Here is a 17,476-nt window from a genome sequence, read left to right on the forward strand (position 1 = left end):
GCTGGTGAATCTGCCTTGTGTGGAACTGGCACGCTCTGCAGCGCCGAACCAGCTCGGAAGCATCCTGGAGGGCTGTAGGCCAGTAGAAACCTTGCCGGAAGGCCTTCCCGACCAGCGTGCGGAACGATGAATGGCCACCGCACTCGCCCTCGTGGCTCTCAGCGAGGAGCTCGCCGCCTTCTGCTCGGGAGATGCATTTCAGGAGGATGCCTCCTGCGCTACGCCGGTAGAGATCCCCATCTACTATGGCATAGCGTCTGGACTGCCGAGCAACTCTTTCGGCAGATGCCTCATCCCCGGGAAGGGACTTTTCCTTCAAGTACCCTCGGATGTCGGACATCCACGAGGCATCTTGAGAACATTCAGCAAATGCAGCACACTCGCTAGACGGCGGCACCCTGACGGGGCTTCCCACTGAGGGCACCGCCGGGGTCCCCTGAATTGGGTTCGAGGTTTCCCCTTCGTCCTGTTCGGCAGGCAGGACGGAAGGCCGTGCGAGTCTTTCTTCAAAGACTCCGGCATGGATGCGCGCACGGGAGGAGGCCAGGCGGGAGAGTTCGTCGGCTAGAGCATTGTTGCGGCGAGGGATGTACCGCAACTCAAGGCCATCGAAGCGCCTCTCCAGCTTCCTGACCGCTGTCACGTACGCCGCCATTTGAGGATCCGTGCACTGGTACTCTTTGGACACCTGGTTGATCACCAGCTGGGAGTCTCCCTTGACCAGGAGGCAACGAATCCCGAGCCCCACCGCAGCTCGGAGGCCGGCGATGAGACCTTCATATTCCACCATGTTGTTGGATGTGCGAAACTGCAGCTGTATAACGTACCGGAGTTTTTCACCCGTTGGGGAGGTGAGAACCACTCCGGCCCCCGCGCCTTTCAGCGTGAGGGAACCGTCGAAGTGCATGACCCAGTATCCGGGCGCGTCGTGCCCGGGATACGCAGAAATCTCCTCTGGGACGACCTCGGGGACGGGTGTCCACTCTGCCACGAAGTCAGAGAGCGCCTGGCTTTTGATCGCCTGACGACTGACAAAGTGCAGGTCGAACTCCGCCAGCTCCACCGCCCACTTGACAACTCGCCCGGTGCCTTCTCGGTTCCGGAGGATGGGTCCCAGCGGATACGTGGTAACCACCGAGATCTTGTGCACTTGAAAGTAATGGCGCAGCTTCCGGGAAGCGATGAGCATGACGTAGAGCAGCTTCTGAGCCTGGGGATACCTTGTTTTGGCCTCCCGGAGGACTTCACTGACGAAGTACACTGGTCGCTGTACCCGGTGGGCCCGGACGGTGGCTTCACCCGAGGGGCTGTCGCAGCCCCCAGGCTCGGCGGCGTGGTAGGGGTTGGCCGGGTGCTCGGGCTTGACTCCCTGGTCGGGAGGAGCCGAGTGCTCGGACTCGACCCCCTGCCCGGGGGGAGCCGAGTGCTTGGGCTCGACCCCCTGCCCGGGGGGAGCCGCGAGGGCTGGGGAGTGCCCGGGGGCGGCCGGGAGCTGGGACCCAGCACCTGGCCCCACGCACTCGTCGCGTTCCACCACCAACACCATGCTTACGACCTCAGGAGTGGCCGATACATAGAGCAGTAGGGGCTCGCCTTCGGAGGGAGCCACCAGCACGGGTGGTGAGGTGAGGTACTTCTTCAGATCGCGGAAGGCCTGCTCGGCCTCCGGCGTCCAATCGAAACGACCAGTCTTCTTCAGAAGCTTGAAGAGGGGGAGCCCGCGCTCCTCGATCTTGGAGATGAAGCGCCCGAGGACCGCCATGCAGCCGGCGAGACGCTGGACCTCTTTGAGTCGAACCAGGGGTCGCATCTGCTCGATGGCCTGGATCTTCTCTGGGTTGGCCTCGATCCCTCGGCCGGAAACCAAGAAACCGAGGAGCTTGCCCGCCGGCACCCCGAAGACACACTTCTCGGGGTTGAGCTTGAGGCGGGTGGTGCGGAGACTGTTGAAAGTCTCGGCAAGGTCTTCGAGCAGGGTGGCGCGGTCTCGGGACTTGACCACGAGATCGTCGATGTAGGCCTCAACGTTGCGGCCAACCTGTGAGTCAAGGGTAATATGAATGGCGCGCTGGAAAGAAGACCCAGCATTGCGCAAACCAAAAGGCATTGAAACATAACAGTAAGTCCCCACCGGGGTGGTAAAAGCAGTTTTTTCTTCATCCTCTACGGCCATGCGGATCTGGTGATACCCAGAGTTTGCATCTAAAAAACATAAAAGATCGCATCCCGCGGTTGCATCTACAATTTGATCAATGCGGGGCAAGGGAAAAGGATCTTTAAGGCAAGCCTTATTTAGGTCGGTGTAGTCCACACACATGCGGAGCTTGCCGTTGGCCTTCGGGACGATGACTGGATTTGCTAGCCAGTTCGGGTGGAGGACCTCTCGGATAAATCCGGCGTCAAGGAGCTTGCTGACCTGCTCCCGGATGAACTCCTGGCGCTCAGGCGCCTGCCGCCGGACCTTCTGCTTCACCGGGCGGGCGTCCGGGCGCACTGCCAAGTGATGCTCGATCACTTCCCTAGGGATCCCGGGCATGTCAGACGGTTGCCATGCAAACACGTCTGCGTTGGCCTGGAGGAAGGTGACGAGCGCGCTTTCCTATTTGCTGCCCAGATCACCGCCGATCCGGACGACCTGGGTAGCGCCTTCGCCCACCACGACCTCCTTCGTAGGAACAGAGGTGTCGGCGGCGAGTCGGGGTTTAGATGAAGAGGGTCCCGGGCCCCCTGCGCAGCCTTTGACTTCGGCCCGTGCTGAAACCAGAGCCATGTAGGACTGCTCGGCGCAGGAGACGGCGCCGCCGGAGTCGGCAATCACGGAGATGGAGCCTGCTGGGCCCGGCATCTTAATCATGAGATACGCATAATGCGCGCCCATCATGAACTTGGCGAGCGCCGGACGCCCGAGGATGGCGTTGTAGGGGAGGGGCAGCTCCGCGACGTCAAAGAGGACGTTCTCCGTGCGGAAGTTGTCCCGACTCCCAAAAGTCACGGGTAGCTCGACCTGCCCGAGGGGCAGGGAGTGCCCGGGTATCACTCCGTAGAATGGGAGCGACGGCCTTAGGCGCCTGGAGGACACCTGCAGCTTTTCAAAAGCCTCCTTGGAGAGGAGGTTGAGGCCCGCACCCCCATCGATCAGCACTCTGCCGACCTTGACATTGCAGACGGTGGGGGACACCACCAGGGGTAGTCGCCCCATGGCTGCAGTACTCGCGGGGTGATCGGCCATGCTGAACGTGATCCGGGCGTCCGACCACCTCAGGGGCCTGGCGGCCTCCTCGCTCGGGGTTGCCGAGCATACCTCGCGCCGCATGACCTTGATGCCACGGCGCGAGGAAGGCATGTAGGCGCCTCCGTCGATGAAAGCGACGGTATGCTCGGGCTCCTGGAAGCCGAGCTCGGCGTTGTCGGGGGTGGCCTCAGCATCGCCTCCCCCGCGGGACTCGTCGCGCTCCCTCTGGCGCTGCTCGACGAGACCCTTGACCGTACGACACTCTGTGAGATCGTGCCATCTGGTTTGGTGTATGGGGCACCATTTGCCTGGCTCGGGCCCCGCGTGAGCGGGGACCCTCGCTGGAGCAGAAGCCCGGCCGGGTGCCGGGGCTCTTGCGGGAGCCGGTGCCCTAGCTGGTGCCGGGGCCCTCGCGTGGGCTGGGGCCCGAGGAGGGGCCCTGGCAGGGGCCCTTGTGGGCGCGGGCCGTTTGTCGGCGACCGCCCGGCGTTCTTGTCGGCGGTCGGGCTCTTGGGCCAGCCTATGGGCGGGGCCCTGGGCCGGCTCGACTGGAGCGGCCTCGCGCTTCCTTCTCTTCTTCTTTTTCCGCCTGTCGGAACGGGAAGAACTTGGCTGGTCGGCGGTGGGGCGCGGAGCATGCCACGCCCGGGCCTCCGCTACCTTGGCGCACTTATCGGCCAGTGCGAAGAGCTCCGCAGTGGTTTCGATTTCGTGCGTACCTAGCTTTTCGAGCATCCGCTGGTCGCGGACACCCTGCCGGAAGGCGACGATGACAGCGTGGGGGGCTACCCGCGGGATGGTGTTGCGGACCTGGCTGAAGCGCTGAATAAAGCGCCGCAGCGTCTCCCCCTCCTGTTGCTTGACGGTGTGGAGGTCGCACTCCAAGCCAGGGCGCGTGAACGTGCCCTGAAAGTTAGCCACAAACTGGTGGCAGAGGTCATCCCAGGAGCTAATATACCCTGGGGGTAAGTTCATGAGCCAAGAACGGGCAGAGCCCCTCAAGGCCACATGGAAATAATTTGCCATCACCTTTTCACTGCCTTCGGCCGCTTGGACGGCCGTAGTGTAGATCTGGAGGAACTCGATGGGGTCGATGGACCCGTCGTACTTCTCCGGCAGCTCGGGGCGGAACTTGGAGGGCCACTTGACCCGACGGAGCTCGGTGGTAAAGGCACGGCAACCGGTGCCGTACCCAGTGGCGCGGGCGGTAGTCCTTGGTGGCGAATGCCGGCGAGCCGGGGATTCCTGGCGATCATGGGCTGGGAAAGAGGAAGTCTGATCCTCTGCCTCGGCCTCCTGCCGGGTTTCCCGCTGGCGCTCGAGAGTGACGCGCGCATCCTCGTGGCCCCTCCACTCGTTGAGACGCAAGCGGAGGTCTTGGGCTTCGGACGCGGCCAGGGGGGTGGCGCTCCGCCTGGAGGCCCCCCGGCCCGTGCGAATGTTGCCCGTTGATGAGCCGGTTCTGGCAGCGTCACGCTGGGTGGTGGCGCGAGAACTGCCGGACAGCACCTGGCGGCGAGCAGTGCCGACCAGGGTGACGATGTCTTGGATCCACCGGCCTTCCAGAGTGTTCGGCGTTGCCTGGACGGGCGGGTGCCTGAGGAGAGCATGCGCCGCAAGCAGCGCGCTCCCCGGGCCGGCCTCGCTAAAGGCGAGCCTACGCCGCAGAGGCGCCTGGCGCTGTCCAGAGGCGGACCTGGCGGCCGGAGCTTCGACCACCTATTGGGGGTCGGACGGTACACCGGCGGCGGCGGCGGTAGCGGCAGCCCTGCTGGGCCCAGTGCCCTGGTCCCCTTGGGAGGGGAAAAACGCGCGTGGAGATAGCGGCTGCTGGGATGCAGCTGCGACTAGGACCTCCGGGACGTCGGGCAGCATTTCCTCACTGGAAGTGGAGCCGGAACGCTGGAGACGGTGCCCACCAGCCATTTTTTCCTATGGAAGAAAACAAATGAACAGATTCAGGGATGTTACCCCCTACCTGGCGCGCCAGCTGTCGGAGGATTAACTCCCGTCGCAGGGATCCCGAGAGACCCCTTTTTAGAGATTCGGCCGGGGGGATGATCCTGAATAAGTTCATCGGAGAAATAAATGGAAGTGGAAGTAAATGCAACGACCGGTGGTCGGGGATGTTCGACCTAGTGCAAAGGGAAGTAAATGCACCGGAGTTTAGACAGGTTCGGGCCGCACGGGGGCGTAATACCCTACTCCTGTATGGATGCAATAACTGTCCCGAGGGGGGTCCCCTGAGGGTATATCTGGTTACAAGAGTATAGTGTCTAACTAAGAGCTTGATGCTCCTTGTTCTTCGGCCGGAGCTCTGCTCAGGCTTGCTTGTGATGACTTCGCCTGTTGGCTTGGTTCGTTGCGTGGTTCGTCTTCTTCGTCTGGGTGTCTCGGTTGACTCTCTTCTTCTCTTTTTTTTCTCCCTTTCCTATCCCTCCGGTGTGCCGACTCTTTTATGCACTCGCCGGCCATGACATACCCCGAACGGGAGGGAAGGGGCACAAGTTTCAAGACGCCGCGACTGAGAAAGGCGTCATCATTTTCTCTGGGCGAAGTGGCAGGGGCGATGGAAAAACGCGACGCGCGTCCGGTCGCTCGTCACTGTGGACGCCCTAGCAACGGGCGCCGTTGAGAGGGCCCACCAGGCAGCCACAGAGGCACCCGGCGTGCCCGCCCTGTCTTGTTCCTCTGCAACGGCAGGGCGGCAGGCGGAACGTCTTGGTCCTGGCAACGTTATCCCGAGATATGCCGGATGATACGGGACGGGACCCGTGCAATTAATGGCCCCACGCCTCTCTGCCAAAGCATGGCAGGGACTGACGCTGCGGCGGAAGCAGTTGGGGATGTCAGGCCGCGCACGCCCATTAAATGCGGTCTCAGACCTCTGACAGGCTGACACCTCATCGGCGGGCCCCTCTGTGTCATCGGGGCACCGAGTGCTCGGGGGTACTGTTTACCTCCCCGAGCACTCTCTTCCGAGCACTCTCGCATGAACCTTCGGGGAGCCGAGTGCTCGGGGGCTACCACGTGTAACCGCGAGCACTCTCTCCCGAACACTTTTGTACTGACCCTCGGGGAATCGAGCGCTCGGGGGCTGCCGCACGCGGCCCCCCGAGCACTCTTTCCCGGAACTCAGCTCTTCTGATCGTCGGGGGACTACGGTGCTCGGGGGTGACCGGGCACCTCCCCGAGCACTTTCTTCCCGGTACTTGGACTCGGCGGGTCATCGGGGAACTGGGGTGCTCGGGGACCAGAGGCTGTGGCCCCGAGCACCCTCTCCCGGAACTTAGATTTTCCTCATCCCGCGGGAGGGACCTCGCGGGATGGTGACACGTGGCGGACGGCTGGCCTGGCCTCGGGACTCAGGGACCCCCGGTTCCTGATACACCGACAGCACTCTATCATGCGGATATACTGTATTTCTATAAATCCTTAATTATTAATTATCAAATCCTCGTCAGCTAACCTCCCAACTCTACTTAGAAGAGAGCGACTGGATTATACATAGTCGGGGATCTGATCGTACAAGAACTCACCTAGTCTGGAATAGTTCTTGGCAAAAAAATTATTCCTCCTAGTTGGGAATCATCTCTATCATTAGAATATACCATCCACGCAAAGCAAAGGACAACAATGCTGGAAGGGCTGAATACATTGACCTAAAGAAAAAAAAGCACGCCAGAAAATCCTTGGCTGGTTTTCATCAAGTTCAGTCTCCTTGAAAGCAGTGTATGTACCAGGGTTCTTGACCTTCAGAATTTCAAGCACGCGGGCTAGGTTGCAATAAGAAGCCTCATATGTACCCCACCGCTTCTCCAAGACTTTCTGCTTTGCACGCCAAGCCTTTTGATAAGTAATTTCATATTTGAACTATCGTAATATTGATCGTTAGATGAATGAGCATTCCATGTCCCGTTTCTGAATAATCTCAATGAATAATTCATTTACAACTAGTGCAGTAGTGAGGTTGTGGTGCTTTCGACCAACATTTTCCAGCATACAATTGTGCTGAACCACTCTTGAGGCTACCCAGTGGGTTGAATGCTTCGGCTTGTATGCATGAACATAAAAGCTGCATCTAGGAGTTCTGCACTTGACACTGTACTTTCCTGGGCTTGAGGCAGCAACAAATACCTGTCTATGTGATGTCACTGCCCACCGTGCCACTACATCCTTCATTTCAGACCGATTGGGGAACACCTGATTTAGGTGAATCATACTTGAACCATATTCCCAAGGGGAGTCATGGTTCTCCATAACTTGCATCGTTTTGTTAGGCAAGTTCCATTCTTCTGGGATGACAGTATTAGAGCAGTTATCGTCTTCATCATCCTCATCTTCATCTACATTTACAGATTCCAATAAAACTTCTTCCTCATGAATTGTGTTACGGTCCACGTTCTCGAGCTCAACAATGATTTCTTCAATTTCCTCCCCTTTATTAGCCTGACCCTCCTCAACCTCTATCGCCCGTCTATGCACAACAACATCTTCCTCAGTCATCTGTATTTGTTCAACTTCCTCCGTCGACACTGCATGCCTGCGTGTATCCTCTTCTTCCACTGGTGTTGCTGAACTGCTACTATCATCTGCTTCTCTTGGCAATGGTTGCACCAGGATATTGAACTCAGCCTGACGCCGCCTGCACCACTCGAACCATTTCAACCATTTGTCCATCCAATACACCGGTTTTAACTCCCAACAAACTGGATTTAACATACGAGTCCATATGCATTGCATCGTAACAGAATAAATTTGAGGGTCAAGCAGAAAGTATTGAGTGAACCACATTTTCATCTCCTTCATCCTTGTACCCTCAGGGTTTGGGTGCTCAAAGATGGTAAATAGAAAATTGCTCAAATTAACACCTGATGGACCGTTACGGATTTAACCATTTCCATATAATACTCTAAGATTTATAGAGTTTGACATAACTATCACCTAAAAAATTTATCAATTAGAAATAAAAATAACATTTATAGATTATGACTACCTTAAAATTGACTAACGCAATGGCCATGTCGACCCACCGTTTCTGGTCTTACAATGAAAAGTACTATATTCTTCGTTGCCTAAAATCTAATCCATATTACCGTCCTAAATCTACATTTGGGATATAATTATTAAATAAACATATTACTAGCACCAACAAATTTAATATAATTAATTCGCAACAGCTTATTAATTAATACCATTTGATATTAGGAGTCTTGCGAATTTTCAAAAACATAATGTTCATCGAATTTTAAAATTTTAACATAAATACTTCAGTGCTGCATTGCTTTTTGGATCCTCTCTTTGTTTTATTGTTTTCTGTTGCAAACCACTAGTTCTTAAGTTAAAAATAACTCAATAAATACCGTACTTTAGTGTAACACATAATAATACAATCCTATAATATAATCTTACATACATAATCTTAACTAGAGTACCGATATCTAATTTTTGCATGCACATATATTTTATTTTCTTGACCTAATACTAAAATATTGTAATACAAAGATTTATACCTAAAATAAATATTTACAAATGACAAATTATTTTTCTACTCCCTAATTCAATCTAAATACGCATAGATCGATAGACATACATCTAAAAACACAATTATAAAGAAAAAATATTTACCTCAACGATTCTTCTTCCTCCTCCTCTTCTCCTTCCTCCTCCTCCTTCTCCTATCTCCTCCCTTCCTCCTCCTCCCTCCTTCCTCGTCCCTTCTTCCTCTTTTCTCTTCTCTCTTCTCCTCTCTGCTGCCGTGCGCCCTCTCTGCTCGCTCGCGCGACTCGCGGAAGGCAAATGAGACGGCGCAGCTGTGTGGGCGCAGGGGCGGGGTGGTACAGGGGGCTCGGATTTTTCGCCGTCCCGTTTGACGAAAATACAGTTTTCGCCGTACGGTTTGATGACAACTAATTTTCACCAAACCGTATGGCAAAAATTGCCTCAAAATTGCAACCGTGCACCCCAGACCTTCCACTGGCACCACGTCACCTATTTTCACCGTACGGTAGGGCGAAAACATGTTTTCGCCAAACCGTTGGGCAAATAGGTATTATTTTTGAAATTTTCTCATTTTCGGTATTATTTCCGCAATATCCGTACATAAAAATAATATTATAAAATTCTATTTTTTTGATTGATAAATTAGATGATATACCTCTAGTGGATTTAGAAATGCCATGTCCTAATTGCGATGCTTTATCTAAGGAAAAATTTACTATTTCTCCTATTGATGATGCTTGTACTTCTAACTCCAGTTCTCATGTAGCATCTATGGAGAATCAAAATGTTAAGCTAAGGGTTCAACTTGAAAAGCTTATTAGCAAGTATGTGGAATAGTAAGAAGATTATGATGAGCTTCCATACTCTCATTAAAGTCTTGTAGATTCTCATACTAAGCTAGAAATAGCTCACGAGGTAATTCTCACAACAGTAAAATCATATAAACCTTGTGTGGATAATAGCACACATTCTTTACATAATGTAGATTTAACATGTTCTAGTCCTAGCAATTCATCTATTATAATTCTATATCTAATGATGAATTGTCATTTATTCCTTATTGCTATAACACTAATGTGTCCTTTAGTTCTACTTGTGATTTTAAGTTTATAGAGGAAATAAAGGAGCTCAAGGATTAAGTCACTTCTTTGAAGAAAGATGTGACTATGTGCTTTAAAGGAAAGACCACTCTAGATGAAGTGCTTAAAGACCAAAGGCATCCAAACGACAAAAGTGTACTTGGATTTAATTCCAACAAGAAGAGCAAGTCCAACAATGCCAAGAAGAAGGGTCAAGGTCAAAAGAAGACCACCGTACTCATCACTTGCTTCGAGTGCAAGAAAGAGGGATATCAAATTCGAGAGTGCCCTTTGAAGAAGAAGAAGAGAATATTGATGGAAAAATAACAAGACAAGAAGTCAATGGACGAAGAAGCTCCATCATCATCAAGTACACAAGCGAAGACTCATCAACATAACAAACGACAAAAGAAGAGGCCCCAAGCTATGTCAAGATCAGACAAGCAAAGGGGTCAAACAAATAGTCATCAAGGTGAAAAACCTCAAGTGAAGAGGCTAGGTGGGAAAATATGCTATACATGCTGCAAGAAGGGATATTTTTTTCATGTGTCCCCAAGGTATTCATTCTAAGCCTCACTTTGTCAATAAAAAATATTCATTTAGAAAGGATGAAATAGGCAATATATTTACCAAATTAATTGGTACTCAATGTGGCTTGAAGAATAAAAAGGGTATTTGGGTTACTAAGCCTATTATGACTAATGTCTTAGGACCCAACAATGTTGGGGACCAAAAATCTCAAAATTGATTAATAGGTGACATGGAGGGCATTGGAGACTTGGCAAATTATTTGAAGAATTATCCAATTGATTAAAGAGCCAAGTTATGTGGAAATATAATTATCATCTATCCAATGTCACTATGTGAGGATAACTTTCTATCACAATATCTTAAACGAATAATTTTCCATCTTTGTGATAGACACATAGTCCATTAGGTTTTCTAGAAATTTTCATATATCGGAACATCCGATCCCATGGGTTGGAACATCTGATATAGTTTTAGGAAGTTGTATAATCTGGGTTTTTACATATATCGGAATATCTGATCCTTTGATCGGAACATCCGATTTGTTCTTTAGCTTTCTGAAAACTTTGTAATTTACACATATCGGAACTTCCGATTGAAAAGTCGGAACATCCAATGTGCCCAGAAACATTGAAGGTTCCTAAATCTTTGCATGTGTAGGTTTTGTATCTATGTTTGTTTTAGAGTTCATGCTTATCCTAGTATGTGTAGGATCTATCGCATCCTATTTAAAACATGTCTTGTCTGCTTGGTAGTGTGCTATAATTTGTTCCTATCATGTCTAGCTTTTTTTGCCGATTAGTATGGGTAGGATGCAGTGCACATTGATGTGTTGAGTGTGGTTTTGGAGCCTCATTGGATCTTACTCGTCTTCATTGAAATCAATTTGGCTCTTTGGAGAAATTAATGGATTATCACATTATGAAGGAGTACTATGTTTAGTGCATCTTACTTACTCACAAATTGTGAATATTTAAGAAGTACCACCTATAATTGATATTAGTGTTTATCTAGTATCTATGTGGTATGACTAGCTCATTTAAGACTCAATGTCTCAATATATCTATTAATTGATCCATATTTGGTTTTAAATTGAAACTTGAGATTATTGGTATTTCTTTAGTGATCTATTTAATCTCAAGATTTTAATTTGAATCATTTTCTCATTCGGATCAAATCAACTGTGGCTTTTATGTGTTTACTTGTGATAGTTGATTTTGTGAAAAAAAAACATTTGAAGCATGGTGCTTAATTTCTAAACCTTTCTTCACATGCTTCTTTAAAGAAAGTTGATCTATACCATTTTGCAAATACCAACTTTCGATATCTCCATATACTATTGCTCTTACAATCGGTAGAGATACAAGTAGTAATATCTGTTGATCAACTTTATTTCAACTTTTTGCTTCTAGTGATTTCTTTCTTTGTGAAAGATTTTCTTTAACTCTTATGTTAGAAAAATTGGTTTTTTTCAAAGAAACTTGCCTTCTGAAGTTTAAGGAAGCTTGCTATCTCAATGCTTGAATCATTATCTATATAATTGCTTGAGATAATTTTTTTTGAGCAAATATGCAATTTGGTTACTATATGCTCAATATCATTGCTTAGTTCATTTGTTGAATTTTGTGAGTGATCATTTGTTGATCTTTTGTCTTAGATATAATTTGGACATCATTTATGATACTTTTCTTTCATTTGGTATCTTTATGGCTTATATGCTATTTTATTCAAATTATATCTTTATTAGATCTTAAAAGTGATGAGCATGCTTGTTTAATTTAATTGTTAGTATCTATAGCATGTTTGTTTTATTTGATCCAATATATAGACTAAGTTTCTCTCAAAAGCTCTTAATGGCTAAAAGGTGCATAGAGTTTTCTTTGACTTCAATTGGTATATGCTTTCAATTTATCAATTGGTACGAATTTCAGTTAGTATCAATTCCATATCAAATCAATATGCACCGCTTATGGGAGAGTTTACTCTATATGTTGAGATTTTTTTCTAACTTCTTCGGTCCCAATGAGTTTGGGAAGCAAATTGTACTTGGATAGGTTTTAGGCACAATAGAGATGCATTGGATACTTGGGTTAATCATAATGAAGGTCTTTTCAAAAGGAAGATCATTTCAATTGAAATTCATGAAAATGTTTTCATCTTTCAATTGGTATTTATAAAGAAGATCCTCTCCTTCAACTTTAATTATAATCATAAAGAAGGATCATATCAAAGTAAAGCCAAGCAACTATGAACAATGATCTACTACATCAATCCAATGCATTTAAATATTGTGCCAAGCAACTTGTTCTTAATTCATGCATTTAAATATTATAGATTCAACCTTATGTAGGTTGTATCATAGCATAAAAATAACTTGCGAAAATTCATGCAAGTGCCCAAAAACCTCTTTATTGCAAATATGAGCAATTTGAAGTAGCATATTTTTGTGGGAATTCTATAATCATGTTTATGATTCATCCAATCCTAAATATGCAAAAGAATTCATATCAAATACTTGAGTTGCTCTTATATCTAATATTGATGAAAATGACAAAATCTATCTTTTGCTTGAGGTTTTAAGTCCACTTTGAATGACCTTATTGAACATATAAGTTTATAAGATGTTGACACTTTGTGATAAATGAGATACTCGTTATAATGTCAACAATGTTGTTATGTTCAACTTTGAGTCCAATCCATTGCATTTGTATTTTGAATATTAATTTCAGACTTATGCTTCACTTGCCTTCAATTGAATTTGTTTCAATTGGCATCTCTTTCAATTGGTATGCCTTGGATTTTTCAATAGGTATCTCTTGTAGGTATTCAATTGATATCTTTTAGAATTTTAATTGGTATCTTTTGTAATTCCATTTGATATCTTTTTTAATTAGTATTTTTTGAAATCTCATTTGGCATCTCTTTAAAACCCTTTGACCCATTGTATATCATGATCTCCTCATATGGTTCATAATTGGATATGTGCATTTGATTTACCTCAAATTATGAGAAATATACATATCATGAGGAGCTTATACTATATATGGCCATGCATTAGCTTTCGATGATTCTTTTTTATAGGATATGGCTAAGCGCTTGGAAGAGAATTTCTTTTTGGACAAATCCTCTCTAGTTGGCAAGTCCTCCAAAATTCTTCCATTTTGACATTGATGTCAATTGGGGGAGAATTTGTACTAGATGTTATATTTGTAACAGGGCTTTGCTTATAGGGGAGTTTTTGTATGCATAAGTTGCATGGTGTTGCTTTGCATTGCATATTCATTTTGATACATACATTGTCATGCTTGCTTCATATGTATAAAGGAAACTCCATCAAAAATTTCAGATAGACAATATATGTAATGATATTCAAGATTCATTCACATATGCATAGATTATGAAAGAGTTTGCAATTTACATATATTTAGTTATACTAACATCAAAAACCTAGTTGTGTTTGATGCTAGTAAAGCTAGTTTTGGTAACCTTAAGTATCTTTGTGATGTTTGATGTTTCTAAAACTTGTTCTTAATATACTTTTGATTTTCGGATTAGATGTATAATAATAACTTAATTTTTTTAAATATAACCATCTAGTGAGATTGTCATCAATTACCAAAGTGGGGGGAGATTGAAGGTTTATCTAGCCCCTAAGTGTGATTTTGGTAATTATTGACAATACATATCGACTAATAATTGTGTTGAGAATTGTTTGTAGTATGTTCCATAGGTGATGCATGATTGATAGAGCATGGATTCATTGAGTAATGTCATGTGATCAAGAGATATTAATCAAGATGAATGAGCTCTAGGTGATGCTCGGGTGATGCTCATGAGATAAAGGAGAAGCTCAAGAATATTGACAATAAATGTGAAGGCTAAGTTACTTGTGGAGATCCAGTAACTAAATTTATGAGATTGTCAATTTAGTTTTTATGGATTAACCTATGTGCTATGTGTTTGAGAGTGAGTGGGGTTAGATTCCATATGAAGATTGACAATAACAGTGAAGGCAAAGTTACTTGTGAAGATCAAGTGACTTAAGGTGTAAAGTTGTCAATTAAGTTTTTATGGACTAACCATGTGCTATGTGTTTGAGAGTGAGTGGGGTTAGGTTTCATATGAAGATTGACAATAAGAGTGAAGTCAAAGTTACTTGTGAAGATCAAGTGACTTAAGGTATAAAGTTGTTAATTAGGTTTTATGGACTAACCCATGTGCTTTGTGCTTGAGAGTGAGTTGGAGTTAGGTTCTATAAGAAGGTATATGAGTTGAATTGATATATTCAATATGCCAAGTTGGAAGAGTAAGATCAAAACAGGCTTAGTGGACATCTTATATGCTTGATGCTTGCGGCTCATATCTTCGTGGTGAACAAAATGAAGATGACGTGAAGAGTGAAGTCTTCTATGCTTGGTGCACATGAAGCTATCAAGAGAGCTTCATTAAGCTTCCAGAGATCGAGTGAAGATCAAAATGGAAGCAATGATAATCATCATCATCAAGAGAAGATGAGTTGATGACAAGCCTTGAAGAGCTATGAGCAGCGTCGGGGCTTGGATGATGCATTCGTCAAGTCCGAATGGGATTGCTCAAGGTAAAGATATAACTAGAATAGGTTTTCTAGTTTTGCCGGTCTCAAGGAGTTTGGTGGGAAACCGGGTTATAGGATTGATAGTCGTACTATGAAGAGGGGCTAATGGATGCATTGCTCGATTGTTGTGTTGTGTGCTCAAACCAAGTGCTCAAGTGCGGGATGGGTTTGTGTTGGGAGTTCGTTTTTACGAGTCCGGGGTATCTAAAAGGTGTTTGAGATTTAAACATTTGTTGTTGATGGCTTTAGTGTCAAAAAGTGGTTGTGACCAAGCCTTAGTGGTGTTTGGCATTGTTCCATGTGGTACCTAGTTTAATCTTGGGGGATTAAGCTTTGTACAGTGGGAGGAAGTGTTCGAGTCAACTTTCGGAGTGTTCCTAGTTTTGATCCAATGTGGTTTAGATCATTAATTTAGTAGCAATGTGTAGCCCTCTGAATAATCTTTTCGTAGAGTGTGAGATCACTGAAATTGGATATCGGGATCAAAAGTTATCGACGTTTTTCAGAGGGTCAACTGTGTTAATTTTGGATGTTCCGATGTGACTTCGGATGTTCCAATATGTCGTAACCTCCGATTTTAAGAAACATAGGGCTCTCGGGTTTGAGTTGTTTTTTGGATCAGATGTGCCGATCCATACATCGGATGTTCTAATGTGTTGTTTTTCACAGATTTGTCCGTTGGATTTCGAAGGATCGGATGTTTTGATTTGGGGATCGAAAGTTTCAATCAATGTAGAATTTTTCCAGCAGCTAGTTTTTTAGAGTGGGTATAAATACACGTTTGCCTCATTGCGTGGGGGCAAGTCTTTGGAGGGGTTTGAAGGTGATTTTCTGGTGCTTGCAAAGCTTGAGAGGTCTTGGAACATGGTGTTTCACCTTTGAGTGCTCCCTTTCTCTCTCTAGGATTGCTTTGTGATATCCAAGGCCTTTGTGGCTTTGTGAGGAGAGAGAGAGAGAGAGAGAGAGAGAGGTGTGAGTGGTGTGGTGCTTTGGTAGCCTACGGTTGGCACATTAGTTGCGTGTGTTTGAGCACTCGGTGTTAATCGTGTGCGAGTTCGGGAGCTTGTTACTCTTGGAGGACACCGTCTCCTAGACAACTTGGTGGTGCATTGCCGGTGATCTCCTCCAAGTGAAGATTGTGAGGAGGCCCGAAAGTGGTAGCGGAACTCACCATCTGCGGAGTAGAGGAAGAGTTGGCCATAGTGGAGACAAGGAGTGCTTTGTGCAACCTCGTGAGGAAAAGGGTTGAAGGTGACCCGGCTTAAGTGTGACTGAGCTTCCTCAATGGAGATATAGGATATCGGTGGATATCCAAACTTCGGTAACAAATCATTTGTCTCCGTTTTTCCTTACTCTTGTGCGTTACATTGATTTAATTGCCTGTATGTATGCGCATTGAGTTAATTTCGTGAGATTCAATCCAGCAGTTTATATATATATATATATAGGAACATCCAATCAGTAGGTTCGGACCTTCCGATTAGAGTTTCTTGCATATCTTGCTATATTTGAATAATCTTTGTCACCCTAGGGTTGTAACCTTCACATTTGTTTAGGATGATTGTGCACTAGTTGAGCCTAGCATATTTAGATTTTTCATTTGTGAAAATTTGTTATTTTATTTTTGCTGCAAGTTTAGGTCAACTATTGAACAAGCGAACGAAGTTTTCAAAAACGCCTATTCACCCCCCTGTTTAGGTGACATTATTGTCTTTTCAGTCTCACTGTCACTGCCGGTTTTAGCCACAAACTACTAGTGATAATTTCACATAAAAAAACACATATGGTTCACATATCACAAATGGTTTCATAATTTATTTATATAGAAATTGAAAAGTAAGCATTAATATGTAGAATTACATACATTTAGGAGGACTACATCATTTAGATAGGGAGGATGGTGGCTCCAATAGTCCTAAGGTGAGCACCCTAGAAAATCTAATGCACCTTCCACCCTGCTGCCCTGCTGAAATCTACCCTGCTATGATCTCTCAATGATGGCTGTCAAATCAACTTCAAAATATCATTTGTGAAACCCTGCATCAGATAAAAGCAATGTAAGGTATAATACCTCATTAGCAACTATCATCATTGGCAACTGTTACCCTCACTGGCTCGTGTAAAAAGGGTGTTAACTCAAAGGCACAAGTTAGAAAACCTGTAGCACATAGATTGTTACAATTCCACACCTTCTTGTTCCACACCTCATAGAATATGGGAGAGGTTAAATAAGAAGACGCAGAATAGTGCCAATCAAGCTAGTGACTCTAAGCCATGTAAGTGCATAATCATCACAGCCCATGCGACTTATTGTGCACTTTATTTATAAAAAAAGTGAGAGCAAGCTATATTGCGCCAAGGAAATGGCAACAAAAATTATTCATTTGTGCCTCAGTTGTGTGTCCTAAAATTTGAATGTGATGTTATGGGTAATATGGTTTAGGTAATTTGCCCGACCTAGACCCTGATATGTAGAGACCGGTCCAAGGAAAAGACCAATCTCATCTACGTGCTGAGCCCAGGAATCAATCCTAACACATA

Source organism: Phragmites australis, chromosome 9 (assembly GCF_958298935.1).
Source record: "Phragmites australis chromosome 9, lpPhrAust1.1, whole genome shotgun sequence".
Lineage (NCBI taxonomy): Eukaryota > Viridiplantae > Streptophyta > Magnoliopsida > Poales > Poaceae > Phragmites > Phragmites australis.